Here is a 26,879-nt window from a genome sequence, read left to right on the forward strand (position 1 = left end):
ACAACATCTGACCTGAGCAACAAGGCGCTTTGACCAACTAAGCCACAGCACCACTCTGATGTACAGGGATGTATTTTGGATCTGAAAATACCCCCAACATATGTGGCTGACCATCATGACTCTTACCAAAGTTTCTTTAGCATATAATAAACTGTCACATTAATGTCCTGAATGAATGAGTCTTTGATCTCTTTGAATGACATCAAAGAGATCAAAGACTCCATTAAATGTATATAAAGAATACATTTTGATGACAATTGGAAATGTCTGTTTATTGTTTATCACTCGTTAGGATCCCTGTTAGCTGTCACTGAGGCAGCAGCTACTCTTCTGCAACAAGGACTATGATGAGGCAGTGGCCATTGATAATGCTGCCTGTCCTGCTGAATTTACTTCACCTGCACTTATGTCAACAGTCAGAGCTCCATACACAATAAGAGTACTGAAGAAAAATACTTTAAACATGAGCTCTGTGTCACATTCATGCAGCTTGTGTAGAAACAGTTCATGCCATCAGAATGAACCTTCACCTGTCACAGTATGTAAGAAGCCATCCAGGGGATGTAGCTCAGTGGTAGAGTGCATGCTTTGCATCTATGAGGCCCCGGGTTCAATCCCCAGCATCTCCAGCATTTGTAATATAATGCTGTATGAAATGCTCAACTGCTCCTGCTTAGTCACTCAAACAAATTACTGAGAATGCACATATGTATGAGATCAAAGACTCTGCCCTTTTCTTGTCATGACCTCCACCATGGAGTGCACAATGTTAATGAAGCTCCAAAGACAATCATGCTCTTGTCTTGTTCACACTTGAAATACATATAACACTCTGTATTTTTTGTCAATTTTTTTCAAAGTTTTTTTGCAGTTCTAGCAGCCAGCTCAGTCGGAAGAGCATGAGACTCTTAATCTCTGGATCGTGGGTTCGAGCCCCACGTTGGGTGATTAGCAGTTTCTTCAGACCCAGAACTCTGCCTCTGCCAACTTGCCTTCTTCCACCCTGACTGGTCTGCAGCTCAGCTAACTGCAGTGGACTGTGTTCAGTCAGTTTGAACCAACATGAAACATGTCAACTTTTCAATAGATCAAAGGAGGCAGAGTGGGTACTAAAACTATTGACAGCTAGTGCAGCTTCAGTATGGCATCCATCGACCTCAGTCAACTCAGAGTTCAGGGATAGACTCAAAGTTCGTTGAAACTCCTACCTGGAATACCCCCCAGCTGCATGATGACATATTTATGTTCTGGGGTCAATCACCTGTATTTTTCAGTAAAAACATTTTCCCTGACTCAAATCGAACCCAGGCCGCGGCGCTGAGAGCACCGAATCCTAGCCACTAGACCATCAGGGAGTGTGAGAACACTAAAGGTTGTAATGTATGATCAATGCTCTGTGTGAGATTTTTGATGACTGAAAAGTTCTCCCCCTCAGAATATGCAGAGCAGAACGTGCAGAGCACAATGGATTAGCAGTCCATCGCCTTCACCACTCGGCCACCTCGTCATGAACCCAAAGGTACATGTGATGACAAAAAAACAGCCATTGGGAAGAAGCATCACTTCCATGACTTGTGTTTGGTAGTAAACACAGCACCAAGAAATAACACTATTAAATTCAAAACTCAAACTCAAAAGTAAACGTTGAGGTTGCGTAATTAATTGCGACTTTCACTTTGTGGTGGCAGTTATGGCTCCCACCAAACCTGCTGTTGCCTTTGTCAGTCAGCACTGCCTCAACAAGTAGCACTTAGTGAATTCAACAGCCAAGTCAGCGCTCAGGTAAGCTAAAGTGTTGTGGAGAATGTGGGCATCGATCCCACTACCTCTCACATGCTAAGCCAGCACTCTACCATTTGAGCTAATTCCCCTGTACTGGCATGCCAGACCCTTTAAAAAGGCTCCTTTAACAACCTCTGAGTTCACCATCAACAGGTTTCAAAGATATTTAGAAATCATTCACAATGTCCTTAAAGGCAGATATTTAGGATAATTCTAGCTGGAATAGCAGGCTGCAACAGGAAAAGTTCTGCATTTCTCTGTGGCGCAATCAGTCAGCGTGTTCGGCTGTAGCTCAGTGGTAGACGTTCACCAAAACAAAAGGCCACTCAAGGCAGAACCACTGCTCAGTCTCAAGACCAGGCCGTGCTCAGACCACATCTTCAGCAAACATGACGAGGTGACAAACATGTGGGAGACCTAGAATCCATGATGTGTTCCACCAATAGACTGTAACTGCACGCTAGTGGTCAATCAGAATAATGAACGTGGGTAGAAGATAATATAATACATAATTAAAAAACAAAACTCTGTCTTCTGCTCTATAAGACATTACTGGGACAAGATTCCATCGCCTTTGAAATGATTCAGTTGCCTTTGAAGTGACTGCGATGTCATTGGCTCCCCATAATTCCATGTAAATACCAGCTGGCAGACAGAGTCACATCACAGTACATGCACAGGAGAACTACAGTGAAACACACTGACAAACACAAACATCATGCCAAAGAGGATGAAGATCGCACATGGAGGCCAAAATAACGGCAACACAGCAGAAGAAGGCCTGCTGAGGGAAAATGAAATGATAAAAAAACAAGTGAGCTAGTTGTTGTGGCTGTGTTGAGCAGATGGAAATTTGGTTATTGCCCTTTTCATAGAACATTGTTTATTATTTGATCACTGCCTTAGCAGAGGATGGTTTCCATCATCCACCTCTGGGTTTTGGGCCCAGCACTCTTCCACTGCTCCACTCTCCTTACAGGTGATGTTACCAACCTGTGATCTTGATGATGATGATTTATTTACTTTGTGCATCAAATCTTAAAAAAAAAAAAAAAATCCATCAATGACGGAGAATTCTCGGTTAATGCAAGCCCTGGTGGATTTGGCCATGTGGAATTTGTTTGGGCATGTTGTTGTTTTTCACAGAGTTTAAATGGAGGAGAGTTGAGTTTAAGCAAGTTTTGCAATTTAAAAATGAAGAAGTCTAAATATATCAACTCCCTTCCTTCTTCTGCACTGTTGTTATGTTCTAATATGTCTCTGACTCCACCTTAAACTTTGCTGTCTTACTGTGCTATGCAACATGACAACGGGCTCGTCCGGGATTTGAACCCTGGATCTCTCGCACCCGAAGGGAGAATCATACCCCTAGACCAACGAGCCTTGTACAGCAGGAGATTTATGGAATTTAAAATGTTCTGAGGGGGAGAACTTTTCGGTCATCAAAAATCTCACACAGAACATTGATCATACACTACAACATTTGGTGCCCACACGCTCCCTGGTGGTCTAGTGGCTAGGATTTGGCGCTTTCACCACCGCGGCCAGGGTTCAATTTGCCGTCAGGGAAAACATTTTTCAGCTGCACTTGCTGAAGAGGGAAGATCTTCAGTATTAACCTTGCTTGTTTTAACCCCCAGCAGTTTTCCTTAGCAGTGGAAGTAAAGCAGATTTCAACTGTTGTTTTAGTGCCGAGTACCCAGTCTGCCTCCTTCGATCTATTGAAAAGTTGACATGTCAGTTAACCAGCTCCAGTCTGGTCAGACCATCTCACGAGTTTCCAAAACCAACTCACTTCAGTGTTGAGATTATGTTCAAGTCCCAGCTGAGGATAGACACAACTATCACATCTTCAGGTGACAACAAACATGATGAGGTGGCCGAGTGGTTACACACACACACTGAACTCCTTTACATTATGAAACATGACTTTAGCTGGAAAGTGAGTTATTCAAGCAGCACTTACATCATTCAGCCTGTTTCTTTAAGAATGACTCATCATATTTTTCTGACTAACTGGTATTGGAGTTGTAAGTTCATTATTTAATCTTAATGACCTGACAACAACTCTGAAAGCAGATACAACACATCCAGATAACCTTCAAATTAAACTTCAACAGGTTTGATTGATATATGGACCTGAAGTCAGACGTTTAGGATTACTCTACCTAGAATAGCAGGCTGCAACATGGACAGCTGAACACAGAAGACAATGAGATGTGAACCCACACACAGGATACAGTAGATTAGCAGTCCATCACCTTAAACACTCTGCCACCTCAGCATGCAGCGACGTGGACTGTGTGTGAATAGACGGATAGTTAACTGCTCACATTAATGTATCTATCAGCAATGAAGGAGAGAGTCGTCGGCCACCTCGTCATGTTTGTTGTCAATTTGTTGTCTGAATGTTAGACTGAGCAGTGGTTCTGCTTTGAGTGGCCTTTTGTTTTGATGAACGTCTACCACTGATCTACATCCTCTTTGGACCTTTACCTAACCACAGAGGTCGGTGAGCATCTGTTTTGGGTGTTATTCTTAATCACTATCACACTGAATCAGATGGCAGAGGTTCCACTGAGATTTGAACTCAGATGACTGGATTCAAAGTCCACAGTGTTAACCATAAGATCAAAGAACGCAGATGGGAAATGATCTTCTGACAGATTTAGAAACATTTGAAATGAATTGGCCAACACACATCACAGGAGTACATCCAGCAATGGGAAGGTTCAGGATCTCTGTCAGATCACACAAAGGGAGCAAATGTGACCAAAGAAGCCATCAAAGGTATCAAAGGCAGCAGCTCTTCAGACTCACACATCACTTCAAACCTTTGAGGAAGGTCATCCTGCATTCAAACCCAGCAGAGCTTCACTCTCAGTGGAGTTCCTGCTCATCACTGAAACAAACCATCACTTCCTGTATTACAGCTTTTACCTGCAGTATCTGGATAAGAGGAACAGTCATTTAGTGGTTGGTGCTGTGTTTAGCAGAAGGAAATTTGGTGACTGACAGCTTCTCACAGAAGACAAACTTTGGTAAGAGTCATAACAGCGTGTGACATGTTCCAGCCAACACTGGTCATTGATTGGCTAATGAACACTCCCCACATACTGATCAACACACCCACCAGCAGACACATCAGCAGCCATGATCACTGTGAGGACACAGATGAACTTATCTGAAATTTGAACCCAGCACCTCTCACACCCTAAGCAAGAATCACACTCCTACCCCAATGAGCCATCAGCACCAGGACTTGTATGGCATTAAAATGATGCACACCTCATTTTTCACCCAGTGAGACAGTGAAAGGTGGGAAGGTGAAAGGCAGATTGGAGAGATTGGAGTAACAGATGTACAGCTGCGGTGAAGACGGGTTACAGCTCTGTAGCTGGAGGATTTTGACACCATTGGCATGAGATCTACACAATCTCAAGTAAAATTGTAGACACACAGTTAAACTGCAACGGCCGGGAAAAAAGGTCTGCAACCTTTATTTATTTAACCTTTATTGCCTTTATTTAGTGTGATATTGATTAAGAAAAACCTGTCTTTGGAGCTTCATTAACAGTGTGCACACTTCACAGAATTCTTTTTTTTTTTTTTTGCTACACTGTGGTGCAAAGTTTATTAAGTTCATTCCAGGAGTAATCCACAGACGGCCAGGTGCTCCAGCTGAGGCTTGAACTCACAACCTCAGCATCTCTCTGCAGGTTCCTGTCCACCATCCTTTCAGTTAGCAGCCAAACACACTGGCTCATTGCCCCACAGAGACTTAATGACCAGCAGCTGTAGTTACACTATTTAAACCTCAGCTAGTTTCATGTTGGTTCACCAATGACTAGCAGTCATTGTTGGTCGATGTATGCTGGATAAGAGAAAGTTGATTAAACACAGCACGTCTCTCAGTGGGCTCCAAAAGACCACTGAGCCATCCTGACATGTGTGTCCAGCTGCCAGTCTCTGATGAGGAACTGCAAAAAATCCTCAAAAAAATTGACAAAAAACACAGACTGTTATGTCTCTGATCCACTAGGATGGTATGAAGTGGACAGTCCGAGTATTGTAGGATGCTCTCTGCCTTCCTCTGTGTGGATCAGCCCGCAAGACATTTCCTATGAAAAATCACTGTCCTGTCCGTTTCAGTCCAAAAGTAGAAAACAGGATGTTGGCTTGCTGTAAAATGTCTCCTGCTTTGTTCCAAGTGTTTATTTGATTAAACAATGTTCCTCACAGTACCACCATAGCTGATCTGCAGAACTGTGGCATGTGTTCATGCAGATGTGAAAGGTCATATCCAACCTCACAAACTCACTGTGGGAATATAGAACCATCCCATCACTATACACCAAGATACAAAGAAGCTGGACCTGAGAGTTGGATGCTACACGCTGATTGTTTGTGTGTCCAGGACGTTTCAAGGACATCTTTCTGCCATTCTCTGCTCCAAACATTTCGATGCAACTTTCAGGGGTCAGAAACATGTGGCATTATTGCAGGCAAGCTCGGTATGACATGTGGCCGAGCGGTCCAAGGCGCTGGATTTAGGCTCCATGTCTCTTCAGAGGCATGGGTTCGAATCCCACCACTCTGAGCTGACACTGTCCTATCAAAGCTAGCATTAACTCTTCTGTTTCCTCACCAGAGACTGGCAGCTGGACACACGTGTCAGGATGGCTCAGTGGTCTGAGGTAACAGACTCAAGAAAGACTCAGCAGAAAGTTTCAATTCCAACCACATCTCACATCACAAGTCTGTGCTTCAGTTCAGGAAATGTTGATGGCAAATTTGTGAATTTAGCTGATCTCAAGAAACAAATAAAATATTTTGTCAAAATTCCAAACAGGACAACCCCAAAGAGAAACACTCATGCAGAAAGGAATCAATAGTGTCTCTGACTGGCGTGATCTGAGTTAGGATGACATGGAGGAAGATGATCCCACAGTGCTGGAGGTCCTTCATGCCCCCAGCACATCCACACTGGCGTCCAGCCCTCTGCCTTCTACTTCCTCTTCTGTAGCTGCAGTTGATACTCAGGCTGAAGATGAAGAAATGGTAAATATCATTGTGTCCATTTGAGAACGCAGGAATATAAACACGAGTCTAACTCTTTACTCGGTTTCTTCAAGTCCTTCTTGAATGATCTCGAAATGTGTTTGTTTGTATAATGAGCATATGCCTGCAGGGATCCATGGTGTAATGGTTAGCTCTCTAGACTCTGAATCCAGCGAAAATCTCGGTGGAACCTGAATCTTACCAGTGAAACACTAAAATTCCTGTTTGTCCACTTGACAGCTTCTATGCGATCTAATCAGGCAGTCATTGCGCTGCGTTCAGGTTGCAGTCTCCCCAGGAGGTGTGGGTTCAAATCCCACTTCTGACAGAAGCTGCATTTCTTTCCTCTGATGCCAAAAACCAAAAGCAAAGCACAACACTGTCCTGAGGACCTATCCCACATCGAAGTGATGGTGGCCATTGGTGCAATTCTGAAATGAGAAACATCACAGTGAAAAAGTTTGTGTTTGCATGTGAAAACACATAGCGTTTGGCAGAGGGCACCCAGATTTGAACTGGGGACCTCTTGATCTGCAGTCAAAAGCTCTACCACTGAGCTACACCCCCCATAAACACACACAGCCCACTAGGGGGACTGCACGAAGAACCCAAAACAGAGGTTCATGATGAGCCTGTAGTTGGCACACACCCTCTGGTCCCCCTTCTGGACAAAACCAGGTTGTTTCAATTTTCCAAGGATGGCGTGGCAATATTTCAACATGTCAAAGGAATTTTGGTCTTTTAAAAGTTTGGGCGGTCAAAAGTAGACCAAAACAACTTCGTCCACAAACACACCTTGCTGCAGTAGAGGTGAAAGAAAAGCACTTTCTGTCAGAAGTGGGATTTGAACCCACGCCTCCAGGGGAAACTGCGACCTGAACGCAGCGCCTTAGACCGCTCGACCATTCTGACAACAAATGCCAACAAATGAGCCGAAAAATTTGTTGAAAAATTAGCCCATCAAGCGACAGAGACATGCAGAACTTGTCCTGTTGCAGCCTGCTATTCCAGCTAGAATTATCCTAAATATCTGCCTTTGAGGCCATCAAACATGACGAGGTGGCCGAGTGGTTAAGGCGATGGACTGCTAATCCATTGTGCTCTGCACGCGTGGGTTGGAATCCCATCCTCGTCGGTGGTTGCTTTAGTCTGTCTAAGTTGCAGCCTGCTATTCCAGTCAGAATTATCCTCAACGTCAGCTGGTGAGAGCGTTCCAGTATCAAGGGTGACATCGTTGATGACTGCAGTCATGGATTTGATCATACTGTGATAAATGACATTCTCCATGTTTTCCCTAACCCAAATCTGTAAATATTAGTCAAAGGAGACAAGAAGAGGAGAGTTTGAACAGCTCCCTTCGATAGCTCAGTTGGTAGAGCGGAGGACTGTAGAGGCTTACAGCTGAAATCCTTAGGTCGCTGGTTCAACTCTGGCTCGAAGGAGGTCTTTATTTTCATCGGCCTCATCCAGCACAGTGATGAGTCTGCCTACAGACAGGAGGTGACCTGAAATTTGCTGAAAAATTAGCCCATCAAGAGACAGAGACATTCAGAACTTTTCCTGTTGCAGCCTGCTATTCCAGCTAGAATTATCCTAAATATCTGCCTTTAAGGCCACGAATGATTTCTAAATATCTTTGAAACCTGTTGATGGTGAACTCAGAGGTTGTTAAAGAGGCTTTTTACCAAAGCTTAGCTTGCATGCCAACATGCCAGTACAGGGGAATTAACTCAAATGGTAGAGCGCTTGCTTAGCATGTGAGAGGTAGTGGGATCAATGCCCACATTCTCCACAAGACTTTAGCTCTTTGGAGATACAGCAACAAGTGAACTAAACACAGCAGGTCTCTGGGTGGGCTTTGGAGCCTTTTGGTAAACAGAAGCAGGACTGTTATTGTGTATGGATGAAATTAAAATGTCTAACATCGATAAAACCGCAGCAGCACAAATAAAAATTTTACAGCAGAAACAAACTGTACCATTTCGCGTCTATTCGGGGATGATATAAAATAAGCTTTAGATCAGTGGCCAGCAATTTGTCTTTCACACATAAGTATGTGTGTTGTCAGTAATTTGTTTGAGTGACAAAGCACAACAATTCATTATAAATGCTGGAGATGCCGGGGATTGAACCCGGGGCCTCATACATGCGAAGCATGCGCTCTCCCACTGAGCTACATCCCCTGTGTTGCCACCCACAGGGCTTCTAACACACTGTGACAGGTGAAGGCTCATTCTGATGGAATGAACTGTTTCTACACAAGCTGCATGAATGTGACACAGAGCTCATGTTTAAAGTATTTTTAAGTAAGCATTATCAATGGACTGTCACTCCTCAGTAAGGAAAGTGACACATGACATCATCACACAACTGGCATAATTTATTCGGCAACATCTTAAGTTTTACAGATGAATATTTTAATTTCTGTGTTTATATTCAACAATGTATTTGAATTAAAGTTAATATCTTTCTATAATGATCCATCATGGACCGCTGGACACTTTCATATCAGTAAATCCAGCGTGTTTTAGAGGAGTTCACAGTGTTTCAGAGTTTCTGACATGGATACAGACAGACAGATCCAGTGTCCCAGAGAGAGAAGAGTCCCGACACTCCCTGATCTCACTGCGGGGTGGTCACCTGGTTCATGTCAGCCCGCTGAGCTGTCATGTTCTTCTGTGGAACAGACAGCAGAGACTGAGACATTGCATGCTAAATATAAATAAAATCACATACCCAAGTACTTGTTTGGCTGTTATTGCATTATTCCATATTCGTAAATGTCAGTTTTACATTTTGGGTGGTGGGGTGACAACTGAAAGCTCTACATAAGAATTACTTAAATAAGTTTTGGAGGGAAAGCATCACGTTTGTGTCAGCTGGGGAAATATTTTGATGATTCAAATGCTCTTTTTTTGCATAGATGGATTATTGGATTTCCTTGATTTTGCTTGTAATTCCTATTGACTTACTCGTGGTCTGATAGTGATGGAGAAAGCAGAGTAGCAACAGTCCATTCAGCATTTATTGTCCATCCCACTTTTTCTGATGAGGCAGGAGCTGACCATACAACCATTATAATTTTAAGACTAATCCATACAGAAAATGTGAATCGAATATATCCAACACAGAGACTCTGAGCAGGCCCACCTGGTCTTAGACCCAGACCCAGACCCAGACCTAAATCCAAACCCAGGAGACAGAGGTTGAGTGAGTCAGTGAGGAAGAAGCTGCTCGTTCTCCTTCAACAGTTTGATCTGAGGAAAAGTCACTTCCTCTTTTCAGGAATCAACTTCTACCATCTGTCCACTAGATGGAGATAACTGAGCATCAACTGAGAACTGAGTTCTTCATCATCTGGAAACAGACAGCATGGTTTTCTTCAGCTGGAGCTCTTTGTTCAAATCTACATTGAGATTCAGAGCCAAATGTTTTTCCTTTCCTGGATTTACTTCATTATTTCAGTCACTCTGTGGATTCAGCTGACAAATGCAAAATACAACCAACATTTAAACGATGACGTGTTGAAACAAAACTTTATTGATTCAGTCTGGTCAGCAGAATATAACCTGATGAAATCAGCTGCAACATTAAACTGATGTTTCTACATGAATGCATCACTAATTCTAACAGCAGCACACCTCTGTTACTGTGGAGCTGTGTCTCTTTTCTACTTTATTATAGATGACAGAAAAAAACTCCAGATAAGAAGCAGCTGTACATGCAGTGACTAGTTCTCCTGCTCAGGTATCGTCTCTCAGGGCATCATCTGTTGTCTTTGTGTGTCTTTGTGTCCGATGCTTCACAGCTCACAGGCCAAAGTACGTGCTGGCCTTCATGGCTCACATGTACAGATGAGTTACCTCAATGTAAGTATCATAGGTACAGCACACAGCTGAAACATTTCCTGTTCAGGGTGGAATACGACGCCTCGCTCAGTGCTTGTCCAGGCAAGAAAAGGTTCAGCTGCCAGCTTGTTATATCAACAACATGTAACGTTCAGAAGCAAGGCACTGCTGGGACTTGAACCCAGGATCTCTTGTATAGTAGACAGACATTTTGGCCAGCTAAGCCACAGCACCACTCTGACATACATGTATATGCAGAGGATCTGGTGATGGAAGTGTAATGTGTATACTGCAGCTGAGGTTGTTGTTGTGGTTTGTTTTAATGTAGGACTCTGCATCTACCTGAACCTGTTTGACTGCAGATGTGCATTTTCATTTGGACCCCAGGAAGAGTAGCTGCTGCCTCAGTGACAGCTAACGGGGATCCTGACAAGAGATAAACAATAAACAGACATTTCCAATCATCATCAGAACAGATAAAAAACTTCGACCTTTATGACACGGACCACTTAAGTTGATGACAGATAGAACATCATGTTACTTGATGTTACTTCATTACATTTGAAAATTGTAAGCTTGGTGTATTTCATTGGCATTTTTTGGGGGGCAGGTGGGACTTGAAAATGAATCCTTGTCAGAAATGATTGAGCAATAAAGAACAACGATAAACGAGGGGAGAGGGGTGAACAACATTAATGGGCTGGAAAACTGTATCTGTCATAGAAGAAGACATTCATAAAGAGTTAAAGCAAATTCATTCAAAATGTAATATGAGGGGCTCGTCCAGGATTTGAAACTGGGAACTCTTGCACCCTGAGTGAGAATCATACCTGTACACCAACAAGCCCTGGCAGGAGGAAATGTTGATAGTGTCCATGGTTTTGCACACCACAATTGTCATTCAACAACATAATATTACTTGTTGTTTATGCCTTTATTGCTCACTGCTACAGTTAGTAAAATATAAAACACATATGAATTCTATTTTAATCTGTTCATTTTAATATTCCTGATCTGGTGGCAGCTGCAGCTTTTTTCTAATGTTAAAATGAATGAAGTCAGATCACAGACTGTTGTGTTGTTGATGTCTGGTCCTCTGCTCCAGGTGGAGAGTCCTTCAGTTTGTGGAGGATTTCAGTGAAAATAAAGGATGAGGTCGTGTTGTGTGTATAGTGGCAGCATAAAGACTGGGTCCCGCTGTCTTACTCAGGCTGAACTACAGCGTCTATTCACGGGGGCTTTGACCTGCTCCGTGTCCGACCTGGGCCGGTGCACCCCTCCTTAGACGACCTGGTGATCCCGGGCTCCCCCCGGAGCACCATATCGATACCGAACTTAGTGCGGACACCCGATCGACATAGTCCGCTGCAGCCCAGAGCTCCTGAGCTCAAACGCTCCTCCAGCCTCAGCCTCCCGGGAACTTGGATTACAGGCGCGCGCCACCGCACCCGGCGAGGGACACACTTCCTGATCGGACTTTTAGCCTTTATGGCAGTGACGTCACAAAAGGCAGCAGCGCTTCAGACTCACACATCACTTCAAACCTTTGAGGAAGTGACACACAACTGTGAGGAGCATAAGTGTTGACCGACACAGATGGTTTTCAGAGACAGACCGCAGAGAAACTGTCAGCACTGATGCTGAGCTGCTTAAAGTGTCTGTCTTGTAAACAGGACATCCTGCATTCACCCAGCAGGGCTTCACTCTGCTCATCATGTCTCTGTGGCACAATCGCTCAGCACCTTCGGCTGTTAACTGAAAGTATGGTGGTTCTAGCCCACCCAGGGAGGCACTTTGACTGATTCACTGATATTATGTGATCTACAGCACTCATTGGATCAGTTCACAGCTGAGTATGAAGCAGCAGGGACGAGGATCAGCACCTCTAAATCTGAGGCCATGGTTCTCAGGAGGAAACTATATCAGGAAAAGTAAAGGAAAAGGGAAAAGGAAAGTATCTCAGGTCTTGTTCATGAGTGATGGAACTCTGTTGCTTATGTAGTGGTGTGATGTTGTTGCGCTATATGATGAACATGGCAGTGAAGTGTTCACCCACACAGACGTGGTTTCAGAGACAGACCACAGACAAACTGGCAGCACTGATGCTGAGCTGCTTAAAGTGTCTGTCTTGTAGACAGGACATCCTGCATTCACCCAGCAGAGCTTCACTCTGCTCATCATGTCTCTGTGGCACAATCGCTCAGTGCATTCTTCTGTTAACAGAAAGTATGGTGGTTTCTGCTGCAGGTGGGGAATGAGTCCTTGTATCAAGTGAAGGAGTTCAAGTATCTCAGGTCTTGTTCATGAGTGATGGAACTCTGTTGCTTAACCATGAAGGCCAGCAGGTGCTTTGGCCTGTCTGTGTGTTGGATGTGAGCTGCTGAAATCTCTGAACACCATGACACAGATAATATCCGTCTGATGTGTCATCTGTAATCCAGATGTTGTCAGCAACAAACAGATGTTCCTGACAGAAGCTGTGCTGATTCACTTCAACCAGCACATGAGCCTCTTTCTCAGGAGCACACACAGAAAAAATAAGATTTTCTATTCCAACAATATACGTGATGTCCTCGCGTATGAATGAATGTTTCACTGATGCAGATTTTTACAGAACAATATCAACAACTAATAACTCCACAACGACTCTGTGTGACGTAACTGGAGATCAAAGGCAGGTTCTGTCTTTCATTTCATCTGCGACACAGATGCATGCACACTCTCACGTTCGCTTCAAATGGATGAGCGCATGCGCACAAAGACAGAAACGTCCCTGGACTAACGTGACCAATTCAGAATGGGTAAAATTCGGGACATGTCAGAAAAACAGCAAAACAGTGGCCGGTCACTCACACACTGTGTACATAATTTAATGCAAACTTTCATAAACCATGGTCTGAACTAGTTCATTTTAAAACTTGTAAACTGAACTATTAGCTAGTTAATGTAGAAAGGGAACTTTTCCAACACTGTCTGACTGCACTGCGACGTCTCATCACTCCTTCTCGCGCCTGCGACTTCCGCTCTTTTCATCATCGGAGGGAGCTGGCTGCAGGAGGACTCAACCATCAGATCAGTTTTTAATGTTTTATCAGGAAATCACTCCAGACTCTACTCTAGTGTCATTTTTGGGACGATTGGGGCAGGATTCGGGATTTAGGACAACTGCTTTAATTTCGAGACTGTCCCGATTTTTTTTTGGGACGTCTGGTCACTTTAGCTGTTACATGTTTAAAAGTGAAGGAGGGAAATTGAAATATGTCACAGTTACACTAACAACACAGGATGCAAGCACACAACAGAGAGAACACACACACACACCAACACAGGGCTATATGCCTCCTGTAACCGCAGCAGCTGAATGTGAAAGTGTTCAGAGTTCAGCCTCCATTTTGAAGCTGTCGGAGCAGAAGCAGGGAAACTGAAGGCTGAGGCCGGTGAGTGTTAACATTATTATTATTTCACTGTCAGTTTGTCCCTGTGGACTGTGGAGGGACGAAGACTCACAGTGGACTTCTGTAACACTGAGACACTGAGACATGGAGGTCAGAGTTCACTTTGACGAACAGAGAAAAACTCCAGCTGAGCTGAGAACAGACCGTAATGTCTGATAGTATCAAAGGATGAAGGATCTACCTGATACAGAAAGTTCAGAGCTGCTAAGTGTTTTGATCAACAACTTTTGAAAACCTATTACTTAGGAATTATTATTTACAAATTTTATTTGAAAACTGACAGTTTGATGCTCATATCTGAGACCATGATGATCATTTTCAACCAGCGACCTTGTCAGATATATAGAGAAGAGTAACTAACTGAGATGGGCTGTTGAAGAGTTGAAGAACATGGCAAAAAAAGTGATAGAATATATTTTTTTCTAATAAGAATGAATATAATTCTATCTTGAGTAAATGTCACTGTACACTTTAATAATTATAATGATGATAAGGATCTTTATACAAATAAACAGAAACATGCATGATCTACATCAGTCAGATTATTATTCTGTGTGATTGGGATAGATCATCAAGTGTAGAGAGCAGCAGGGTCCCCTCTCCTCCTCCAGCAGCATCGCACACGAATGTTGTGAGCAGTAATGAATTTATAGGCAGCAGCTCTCAATCAGACTGCTTCTTTTTCATTTCCCCGACAATCTGTCTCTCAGGACTAACAGTGTTCTCTTCTAAAGTTACTTTCTGCCATTCACCTTGTTTCATTTAGGTCAGAACTTGGGCTTTCAAAAAATGAGTGTTTTCTTTTGTCAGTTTGATCAATCATTGTTTCCTCTTCAGTAAAATTGAGCTTCTTCTAATTTGCGTACTTATTCTATAATAAAATTTTTCCGAAAGGAAAATGCTAAACTTAATGCAAACCAGGCAGTTGAGGGTGTGTTGGTTTCACCATCTAGTGGACAGATAATAGAATTTCATCACATCCTGTTTGTTTCTCAGAAAATTAGTTGAGTAATGAGTAACGAGCAGCTACATATTTTCTGAACACACAAAGCTGGAATGTGTGTAAATCAACCTGAAGTGAGTTCAGCAGGTGAGAATCTGTATATTTCTGATCAGCAGGATCACTGTGATCACATTGTACTTGTTGATTTAGATTTTTATGTTACTTTTGGCAGCAGTTTGATTATAATCTGAGTTTATTGATGGAGGTTCCTCAGAACTGGTCAGCTGGCTAAGAGGCCTCTGAACTCAGTTTGACTTCAGTTTCCTCGGTTCATTTGTCTTCCAATACAATTAGAAACAATAAGAAACAAAGGCAGCACTTTAATATGACCAGTTTGTTCAGCACAAACAGTTTGATTTCTCCACACTGTGACTGATTTAATGTAAAATGTTCCCACATTGTTTATCACCATCTAGTGGACAGATAGTAGAACTTCATCACATCATGTTTGTTTCCTGAGGAAGATATTTTTTATTGTTTATCACTTTAATCCATGAGAACACTGATTGAAAACATGTAATATTCAAGGTCTGTGTCTCCTGAAAGCACTGATTCAGTTCTGTTGCTTTTTAATAACAAAACCAAAAGACATGGAAGTGGAGAGTTTTTTAAACTGAAGACAGTAGAGAAGAAGGTAATGATGAAAAGAGATGTCGTTTTAAAGTTGAAGCAAACAAAAAAAAAAAAACAGCAAAAGACAAAAAACTAAGAAACACTTGCGACTGCACATTTATGTTTTGTCTTGTTTTTGCATCATTTTCCTCTTTATTACATGATGTTGTCCTCTTTGACAGTTACAAAGCTTTATGAATAGTAGAAATTAGAATTCAATATTGAAATGATAAAAAAATCCAGATTTCTGATGGCTCCATCTGTTGGTTAAACTCAGAATTATATAGTTGTTGTTGGCTCTGAATGATTTGTTCACTGCTGACTGTTGAGTGTACATTTTGAGTATCTTTCAGATACAGTGAAGCCATTGAAGGTTTAAAGCAGCACTCCTTGTTTTTATTGTTGTGAATCATTTGAGGCAAAACGGAAATCTATAAATTGTCAAGTTGTTTGCCCAATAAGGTGACATGAATTAAATCACAGCACCATCAACACATCCTACAGTCAGTCATCTAGTGGACAGAGAGAAGAAGAACCATCAGACCTGAGATACATTTCTCTGAAACTTTCAGATTACTGACAGATCAGACTGATTTCTATGTGAAGTTGTGGAGACACACTATTTAAATAATGTGTCAAAGAAACAAATATTTGAGGTTTATTGTAGTCATCAGATGAGAGAACCACCTCCTCTGGTCTTGGGTTTTCTGACAGGTCAGACAGATTTTTTATTTCATTTTTTATTTATTTTTATTTCATTAAAATCGTAGACCTCGAAATGTGCCAAGCTATGGTGATCATAACTGTGTCAAGGTTCAATAATTCTTCAACTTGCACTGTAAAAAGTCAATGGTGATCTGAGTTTGTTTGAAATTTAGTGTTAATGCCAAAATATAACAATGAAGATTGGTGTTGACATGAATCAGGAATGTTCTCTGTTTATAACAGAATCTGACTGAAATCAACACAGAGAGAGAAAAATCAAACAGTCAGTAAACAATCAGTAATGCTGATTATGTGTGCTGTGATATCAATCCTGTTGTAATGAAGCTTTTTGTTGTGTTTGTGTGAAGGTGGAGGCTCAGCTATGAATCAGTGTGAGGACAGAGAGGAGGGAGCCCCTCCCTCTAAAACCACTCTGTGTGGGGAACATGAGAGTCAGACCAAAGCTCAGAGGTGAGATGAGGATCTCTAACTGTCCATCTGTCAGAGCTCAGCACTCAGATCACTGCTCCATCATCATTCATTCTCACTGTCACTTACATTTTTTACTGCTTCAGTTTTTTTTTTTTGTCCTTCTCTCCATTGGGAGCTCAACCAGGACGTGGAGATTCGTTCAGTCATATTCACCAGTCCATCACAGGGCCAACACACAGATACAGACAGAGACAGACAATCTGCCACTCTCACATTCAGACCTTCGGACATGGCTCTTGTGGAGCAACAGCACTAACCATAATGCTGCTGTGCTGCCTGCATGGAGAGATATATGTATTATTATTATTATTATTATTTGACTTGCACATGTCAATAATACTTTATGCAAAATACTTCACTTGAGTCAAATGAAAAACATCCAAACAGTCAAATTAAAATGAACAACAACAATAAAAACATTGCACAATAAAATATTCTGGCTGATTTGTGGCTATGCAAATAAAAGCTGGACTTGGCTGATTTATTTTAAACTGATAATTTTCTGCCCACTTTATTCATTGTTAATTATTTTACTGTCAACTCTGTTTCTACCAGCTACCGGAAGTCAAGACCAGATTCTCCTGAACTGAGCTGTGTGTCCATGAAGAGTGATCAGTCTATGGATGACTTTATCAAAGAAAAAAGGTAAAAGTTGATCATTTGTTGTTGTTTGACTCATTAAAGGTATCAAAGCTTGTCTATCAGTTTCTCTGCTGTTCATAGAAAACTCCTGGAACAAACTGTGTGTTTGTGTCTTTTCTCCTCAGAGTTCAGTCTGACAAACATCATCACACAGACCTGGACTCCATATTTATGGTGTGTAAATGTTCATCCAGTGACTACAACAGACACCAACAAAGACTTGAGTTTGAAGCTGCACTCTTTAGACCAGTAGAGCTTTACTCTGTGACAGACAGGAGTTGAATTGGGATTGAACAGGTTTGGGGTGGGAGAGAGTGGGAGAGGACTGGGAGTTGTAGTTCACCACAGAGCAATAATCCATCAGCCTCAACAGATATTTTCTGTATGAATAGGGTCTGTTGGAGACAGACCCTGAATTTTCACTTCCTGAGTTGATGTGTTGAAGGGCTGTATCCGTTTGGTCTTCATATGATGATCAGGATCTCTGTTTTGTCAGAATATAAAGTCAAACTTAGTAAGTTACACCAGTGAAGTTAGTTTAGTGAAGTCAGCAGGTCTGAATCTTTCTGTGTAGCCCTGGAAAGAGACGTGGCAGCAGATGATACAGCAGCAGCTAAAGTTGAACTCTGCTGACTGATGATCTGATGCTTTGATCCATCAGTTTATACTGAGAGTGAACTTTACACAGGATGTTATTGTGTTCCAGCTGCTGGAGGAGAACATCGTCTGTTTTGTGAAGAACGAGCTGAAGAAGTTGAAAAGGATTCTGAGTCCAGATTACCCACAATTCATCAAGAATGAGGATGATGAGGTGGATGAAGAGCAGAGGATGAGCAGAGAGGCATTTCTGAAGATCACAGTGAACTTCCTGAGGAGGATGAAGCAGGAGGAGCTGGCTGACTGTCTGCAGAGCAGTAAGAGGATTTAATATGATGGATCAATTAGATATTTACTAAAGTATCAGGAGACGGAGAGAAATAATCAAATTCTTACTCCTGAAGAAAAGTAAACATCAACCTTGTAATTTACTCTTTGATGTTATTTTCATTTTGCCCATTCAGAATTTAATGCGCCATTTTGTCGACATAAACTCAAATCTACTCTGAAGAAGAAGTTCCAGTGTGTGTTTGAGGGGATCTCTAAAGCAGGAAACCCAACCCTTCTGAATGAGATCTACACAGAGGGAGGGACTGGAGAGGTCAATGAGGAACATGACGTCAGACAGATTGAAACAGCATCCAGGAAACAGGACAGAGCAGAAACAAGCATCAGACAAGAAGACATCTTTAAACCCCCACCTGGAAGAGACCAACCAATCAGAACAGTGATGACAAAGGGAGTGGCTGGCATTGGGAAAACCGTCTTAACACAGAAGTTCACTCTGGACTGGGCTGAAGACAAAGCCAACCAGGACATAGAGTTCACATTCCCCTTCACCTTCAGAGAGCTGAATGTGCTGAAAGAGAAGAAGTTCAGCTTGGTGGAACTTGTTCATCTCTTCTTCACTGAAACCAAAGAAGCAGGAATCTGCAGCTTTGATCACTTCCAGGTTGTGTTCATCTTTGACGGTCTGGATGAGTGTCGACTTCCTCTGGACTTCCACAACACTGAGGTCCTGACTGATCCTACAGAGTCCACCTCAGTGGACGTGCTGCTGACAAACCTCATCAGGGGGAAACTGCTTCCCTCTGCTCGCCTCTGGATAACCACACGACCTGCAACAGCCAATCAGATCCCTCCTCAGTGTGTTGACATGGTGACAGAGGTCAGAGGGTTCAATGACCTGCAGAAGGAGGAGTACTTCAGGAAGAGGTTCAGACATGAGGAGCAGGCCAGCAGGATCATCTCCCACATCAAGACCTCACGAAGCCTCCACATCATGTGCCACATCCCAGTCTTCTGCTGGATCACTGCTACAGTTCTGGAGGAGGTGTTGAAGACCAGAGAGGGAGGAGAGCTGCCCAAGACCCTGACTGAGATGTACATCCACTTCCTGGTGGTTCAGTCCAAACTGAAGAAGGTCAAGTACGATGGAGGAGCTGAGTCAGATCCACACTGGAGTCCAGAGACCAGGAAGATGATTGAGTCTCTGGGAAAAGTGGCTTTTGAGCAGCTGCAGAAAGGAAACCTGATATTCTATGAATCAGACCTGACAGAGTGTGGCATCGATATCAGAGCAGCATCAGTTTACTCAGGAGTGTTGACACATATCTTCAAAGAGGAGACAGGGCTGTACCAGGACAAGGTCTTCTGCTTCGTCCATCTGAGTGTTCAGGAGTTTCTGGCTGCTCTTCATGTCCATCTGACCTTCATCAACTCTGGAGTCAATCTGATGGCAGAAAAACAACCAACAACCGGAAACTCTAAACAAATAAGGACTGAATTGAAAACAACACATCTCTACCAGAGTGCTGTGGATGAGGCCTTACAGAGTCCAAATGGACACCTGGACTTGTTCCGCCGGTTCCTTCTGGGTCTTTCACTGCAGACCAACCAAACTCTCCTACGAGGCCTGGTGACACAGACAGGAAGTAGCTCAGAGACCAACCAGGAAACAGTCCAGTACATCAAGAAGAAGTACAGTGAGAATCTGTCTCCAGAGAAAAGTATCAACCTGTTTCACTGTCTGAATGAACTGAATGATGGTTCTCTGGTGGAGGAGATCCAACAGTCCCTGAGATCAGGACGTCTCTCCACAGATAAACTGTCTCCTGCTCAATGGTCAGCTCTGGTCTTCATCTTACTGTCATCAGAAAAAGATCTGGACGTGTTTGACCTGAAGAAATACTCTGCTTCAGAGGAGGCTCTTCTGAGGCTGCTGCCAGTGATCAAAGCCTCCAACAAAGTTCTGTATGTGCAAATAAATCCATCCAGATAAACTAAAGATATTTTTATTAGCTAAAGATTAACAACACATTTTTGTGATTGTTTTCTCTTGTTTTTCTGATTCCTCCTCAGACTGAGTGGCTGTAACCTCTCAGACAGAAGCTGTGAAGCTCTGTCCTCAGTCCTCAGCTCCCAGTCCTCTAGTCTGAGAGATCTGGACCTGAGTAACAACAACCTGCAGGATTCAGGAGTGAAGCAGCTTTCTGCTGGACTGAAGAGTCCACACTGTCAGCTGAAAGGACTCAGGTTAGTTTATAACTGTATTAATATTTAACGTGATATTCCTGTAATACCGAGTGCGCTTTTTTTTTTTTCATTTTATGTTAATTCCTCCTCAGACTGAGCGGCTGTAACCTCTCAGACAGAAGCTGTGAAGCTCTGTCCTCAGTCCTCAGCTCCCAGTCCTCTAGTCTGAGAGTTCTGGACCTGAGTAACAACAACCTGCAGGATTCAGGAGTGAAGCTTCTGTCTGTTGGACTGAAGAGTCCACACTGTGAGCTGGAAGCTCTCAGGTCAGCAATCAAGTTTTCTTTTTTTTTTTATGAATGTTCAGGTAAAATCAGAAAAAAACAACAACATCTCTGTTTCTTTTGGCATTTGTCACAGTTGTGATGATGGAGTTCTCATTCAGGAAAATATTTAAGGGGCTCAAAGACACCAGAGGTTGAGTGGACTGCTGATATGATGCTCTGTGGATGAATGAACCTGTTTGAACACAGAGCAGAATCAATGCATCACTATACTGTGTTTGTATAAATCTGTCTTTAGTTTAATCAGTGTGTTTGTGGTTCAGCTGTTGTGTTGTTCTGGTGTTGTTGAGGCCTGACAAAAAAAGAAAAACTGCAAGTTTACCTCCCTAATAATGAAACAGGAGAAAAGGTTCATGAAAATAAATTCCAAAACAAAAAGAAAGAACAGTTGTTTAACCCAAAACAAAATACAGCACAAGCTAGCATGATCCAGAGCAGGGAGCAGGAAGGAGGAGGAGTCACTTCAGTACAGGAGAACTTCCCTTTTAAAGAGGAGAACCAGCCATTCACACCTCTACACCTGAACAGAAAATGGGACACACACACCCATCAGTGTGTTAAATGGTTGAGGGGACAGTGATGGACTGTGTTAGCTCTGTTGTGGGGCTCCTCCAGGCAGGTATGGAGTCCCAGTATACAGGCACCTTTTTCCTCCTTGGTACTCCTGGGATCATCACCACTCCTCAGGCCATGGGTTTCCAAACCTCCAGTGAATCCAGCTGGTTCTCTTCCTCGTGTTACTGCTTTCTTATTTTCCCAACATCTCTTTTTATTAGCAGGCAGAGTTGAATGAACCTGGACAGCTTTTCTTTGTTCCCCTCACTCTCACTCCTCTCTGTTGTTCTCCTCACTGTTTGTGTCAGTAGCTTTTTCCTTCCACCAGTTCACAGTTGCCACTCATTTGTTAACTTGCCAGTTTTTGGGGGGGTTTTTTATGCTTTTTGTTCTGTTGTTGTTTATCTGAGTTTTAATCATAGTCAAGTAAGGTTTGAAAAATATAACCTGAAGAAAAATAAATAAAAAAAACAACCCTACCTCTCTGACGATGAAATAGATTGACAAAAACACATTCCTTCCCCTAAAGCTATGACAGCTACTAAGGCTGCTATTTGTAACATGTATGTAACATAAACAAGTAAAACAAAACTACACATGTAAAAATCAAAACAAAAAACAAAAATTGTTTAACCCAAATCACAATGCAGCACAGCCCAGCATGATCCAGAGCTGGAAGCAGGAGCAGGAGGAGGAGGAGTCACCCCAGTACAGGAGAACTTCCCTTTTAAAGAGTAGAACCAGCCAATCCCACCTCTACACCTGAACAGGAAATGGGACACACACACAGAGTGCACTCCACCCTGAGAACAAGTAGAGCAAACAGCAATAAATATAAATGATCAAAGGTCATAACAGAGTTCTTTATACAACAGTAGGTTCTTCATTTTGGCTTCCTCCAAACATCCAGAGACCGTTTATCTCTCTGCTTTAGCAACAGTTTGTTTATAATATCTGTAATATCACAACATCATTTATGAATGAAAATATCAGATAAATCACTCGTATAGAATATTAATTTCAGCTCACTGGCCCAGGGATGGTGATGAAATATTTTTATTCTTTACTCAGGTTGAACAACTCCAGATTGTCAGAGATCAGCTGTTCTTCTCTAGTCTCAGCTCTGAAGTCCAACCCCTCCCATCTCAGAAAACTGGACCTGAGTTGGAACAACCTGAAGGATTCAGACCTGAAGGATCTGTGTGGTTTTCTGAAGAGTCCTCACTGCAGACTGGAGACTCTGAGGTCAGACTGATGTTTTATTTCTGCTCTCAGATTCATATGATGTTACAGTTGTGGTGACTCTGACCTGCAGACAGGTTTATATTTATGAGGGAAAATCCTCTTCAGGTTTTACTATTTGAAAATGACATTGGAATTGGACACAATTATCAATCAGTGTTGTATTTCTGAAAGGGGACATTGTCCATTAATGAATATTTCTATGTTAATATGCAGATTTTAGTGTGGGGTTCATTTCATTCAGTTATTTATTTGTGTGTCATTATATAAAAATGTCATGTATTTAATCATACTGTGGCTGTTGTAACAACATAAACTCATAGCTGTATATAAACATACATAAATACATTATTATCATTTTTGGAAGTCATAATGTTACATAGTATTTTAAACACAACAAATAACCAAACAAAACATTTAGCTGTGTGTCCTCCGCCTTGGAAATAAAATCAGCTACCACATGAGTCTCTTTGCAAAAAAGGAACTGATGTTTCTCAGAATCATCCAAATCAAAGAAATCAATATAAATATAAACCATGTTGCCAACAAAAATACCTCTGAGGTGCTCATACGCAGAACAACAAAACAAAAAATGGATCTGACTTTCTACTTCATCCAGTTTGCATAGTGAACAAATCCGGTCTTCCTCAGGTGTGGCATTAAAGCTCCCTGTTTCTGGGACTAATGGAAGTGTTCCTGAACACAACTGTCCATAATGATCTTTGTCTTTTAGTTCACTTATTCTTAATGTAAGGTTCCACACTGTAAGTGTTCTTATTAAGACAGTAGGTTCTTCATTTTGGCTTCCTCCAAACATCCAGAGACCGTTTATCTCTCTGCTTTAGGAACAGTTTGTTTATAATATCTGTAATATCACATCATTTATGAATGAAAATATCAGAGAAATCACTCGTATAGAATATTAATTTCAGCTCACTGGCCCAGGGATGGTGATGCAAAGTGTCAGAATGAAATATCTTTTTAGTAATTCTATGATCAGGCAGCTTCACAGATCTGTTCCACAGCTGGAGCATTTGTCTCTTATGTCTGATACTCGAGGGCTCCCAACCCAAATCACCATGAAGAGCCAACACTGAGGTCCATTTGTGTACTGCTGTAAGATAACCAATAGCTCTATGATGCTGAGTATTACAAAGAGAATATTCACAGAATCCCCAGACAGCAGAAGCATCGTCTGACACACACACACACACACACACACACACACACACACACACACACACACACACACACACACACACACACGCTCACACGCTCATCCTCTCTGCTCCCCACACGCACATACACACGCACACACACCCTCAAGATCCATAGATAGACTGGTGCGATCAAGGTTGCTGTTGCTGTGCTATTGTTATTATTATTGCTAACGCTATTTATTAGTGTTGCTGCGCATGATGTTACCATTGTTACCACTATAGCTATCACTATCACTTAGGCTATCCATATTACTAACCCTTTCTTATTACATGTGTGTTACCCGTTATAGTTTAGTAGCTGATGTGTGTCATTGGATAATCAAACTGTAACAGCCATTTATCCAGAGTGATGTTATTTTGAATAATTATTGCTGGGAATAAATTCTGTTAGAATTTAATCTGTCGTTTGCGATTATTGTGGCTGTAATTGTGACAATTGCTGCATTTATAACAGCCAGTGCTTGGATTTACTCTACGAGTACACAACATCGATCAGAGTAGATTCAGAATTTTTAAGTATGATTTCCACATTCAACTGTTGATGTTTCTTCAAATATATCATTAATGATGAGTTAGTTAGTTATTTTCTGTCTAGAACTTCTGCAGCTTGTTTGTAGACTGTTTGACTGGTTTTAGAGTGGACTTACCTGCCAGAGCTCAGATTGTTATACAGGAGTTCATATGTGGCAGAATCAGAGATAGAAATAAAGTTTGGCTGACTCTGCTGTTTGGTTATTTCTGATGTGTTCAAATCACAATGTTGACAGTTTGAGTCAGTTCAGGTTCTTTACAGTGTTGTTTAATTTTCTCATTAAATCTTGTCACTGTTTGTATTTGACTGTTGTGAAGCTGCTTCCTGTTGTTTCAGCTGTTTGACTTTCATTTTCTAAACTTCTGCTTTCTAAACCTTCAGCTCTGAACAGATGATGAAACATTGAACACTTTCAAGCAGGAACTTTGTCTCCTAAAGTCACATCTATTATTCTTTACTCAGGTTGGAGAACTGCAGTTTGTCAGAGATCAGCTGTTCTTCTCTGGTCTCAGCTCTGAAGTCCAACCCCTCCCATCTCAGAGAACTGGATCTGAGTGTGAACAACCTGAAGGATTCAGGACTGAAGGATCTGTGTGGTTTTCTGAAGAGTCCTCACTGTAGACTGGAGACTCTGAGGTCAGACTCATGTTTTATTTCTGCTCTCAGATTAATATGATGTTACAGTTGTGGTGATTCTGACCTGCAGACAGGTTTATATTTATGAGGGAAAATCCTCTTCGGGTTTTTAACATTTAAACTGTTAAATGGTTTGAAAATAACGTATTTTTTGCACGATAAGGCGCACTTAAAATCCTTACATTTTGTCAAAAATCAGCAGTACGCCATCTAATCTGGTGTGCCTTATGTATGAATTCTTGTTGTGCTTACCGATCTTGAACCAATTTTATGTGGTACACTTCGCTCAAAAGTCTGTCAAAAGGTTTTAGTTTGACGAAGCCGCTCTGCTTGATGGATTGTCGGCGCATTCCCAGCTGACACAGGGACGTTGTGTTACCATTGGTCCTTGGTTGGATATGGGATGTACTGTACTTCAGACAACGTGAGATAACTAATTATGTAGTGCTGGCAAGCAACCATCATCAAATATTTAGTCAATGTTACCTTACTATAATTAGACGTCAAGCCAGCATTAGGTTTTTAATGTAAACCCAATTTTCAAATCTATATCATAATCCAGTTACAATCAAATGTTGAGAGACAACGTTGTTCCAACATCACACTCACTTCAGGTGTTAGCTATTGCTGGCAACGATAAACCAATCAGAGAACAGAACGCAGTACGCTGACCTCCACCACTTTTTGTAAAACCGGTGCGTATTGTGCTTCACTTTATATGTTTTATCATGCGCCTTATGGTCCACAAAATATGGTCCCTTTGGAAAACAGATTTTTATTCATTTGAAAATGACATTTTAATTTCACACTGTTTATCATGTTCTATATTTATAGTTATGTAATATTTATTTGCATGTCGAATCAAAAGCAAATGCACTTTGTTTGTCTAAGAAGATGTTTGGCCTCTTATCTCAGGGGCTTCATCAGTTCATCAGTCCTCACTAGTGTGACAGACAGTGGAGTTGGACCCAGATATTTAACCTCTGTAGGAGTGTTCACAAAGCTCCTTGTGACAACAGCCCATTAGAGGAGTTCCACTGATCATTGTTCGTCCGCTACTGTAGACACATTTGTGTGTCATTTCTGTTGTGTAACACACAAGTTGTAAAAATGAAGAAAGACACCAGAAATGGGGAGAGCTAAACATTTATACTGGAGGAACGCCCCCAAACCAAAGGTGTGTTTTCACACCCTCTGGTCTGCCCCAAAGGATCTGACATCCTGGTGAGGAAAAGGGAAGTGGGGTATCCCAAGTAGATCAAATGTAAGGAACTGAAATTACCATTACATTTCATAAAAATGTCCAACCCACATGTGTTTATAAGACATGTATTTAATCATACAGTGGCTGTTGTAACACCATAAACTCATATCTGCATATAAACATACACAGATACATTATTATCCTTTTCTCAAGTAATAATGTCACATCATATTTTAAACACAACAAATAGCCAAACAAAACATTTAGCTGTGTGTCCTCCGCCTTGGAAATAAAATCAGCTACCACATGAGACTCTTTGCAAAAAAGGAACTCATGTTTCTCAGAATCATCCAAATTAAAGAAATAAACATAAATACAAACCATTTTGCCAACAAAAACACCTCTGAGGTGCTCGTATGCAGAACAACAAAACAAAAAATGGATCTGACTTTCTACTTCATCCAGTTTGCATCG

The 26,879-nt window shown here is 41.8% G+C and overlaps 7 non-coding genes across 7 annotated transcripts; 3 read left to right on the forward strand and 4 right to left on the reverse strand.

The window, feature by feature from the left end:
• The first annotated feature begins 557 nt into the window (after positions 1-557).
• trnaa-ugc (transfer RNA alanine (anticodon UGC)) lies at positions 558-629 on the forward strand. The gene has a single exon. It is a non-coding gene; the product is annotated as a tRNA-Ala (tRNA).
• Positions 630-3,093: 2,464 nt separating this feature from the next.
• On the reverse strand, positions 3,094-3,165 carry trnap-cgg (transfer RNA proline (anticodon CGG)). The gene has a single exon. It is a non-coding gene; the product is annotated as a tRNA-Pro (tRNA).
• A 4,173-nt stretch (positions 3,166-7,338) lies between these two features.
• trnac-gca (transfer RNA cysteine (anticodon GCA)) lies at positions 7,339-7,410 on the reverse strand. The gene has a single exon. It is a non-coding gene; the product is annotated as a tRNA-Cys (tRNA).
• A 262-nt stretch (positions 7,411-7,672) lies between these two features.
• Positions 7,673-7,755, reverse strand: trnal-cag (transfer RNA leucine (anticodon CAG)). The gene has a single exon. It is a non-coding gene; the product is annotated as a tRNA-Leu (tRNA).
• A 141-nt stretch (positions 7,756-7,896) lies between these two features.
• On the forward strand, positions 7,897-7,978 carry trnas-gcu (transfer RNA serine (anticodon GCU)). The gene has a single exon. It is a non-coding gene; the product is annotated as a tRNA-Ser (tRNA).
• Positions 7,979-8,197: 219 nt separating this feature from the next.
• trnay-gua (transfer RNA tyrosine (anticodon GUA)) lies at positions 8,198-8,285 on the forward strand. Its single transcript is given in 2 exon segments — positions 8,198-8,234; positions 8,250-8,285. It is a non-coding gene; the product is annotated as a tRNA-Tyr (tRNA).
• A 669-nt stretch (positions 8,286-8,954) lies between these two features.
• On the reverse strand, positions 8,955-9,026 carry trnaa-cgc (transfer RNA alanine (anticodon CGC)). The gene has a single exon. It is a non-coding gene; the product is annotated as a tRNA-Ala (tRNA).
• Positions 9,027-26,879: the final 17,853 nt, after the last annotated feature.

Source organism: Echeneis naucrates, chromosome 2 (assembly GCF_900963305.1).
Source record: "Echeneis naucrates chromosome 2, fEcheNa1.1, whole genome shotgun sequence".
NCBI lineage: Eukaryota > Metazoa > Chordata > Actinopteri > Carangiformes > Echeneidae > Echeneis > Echeneis naucrates.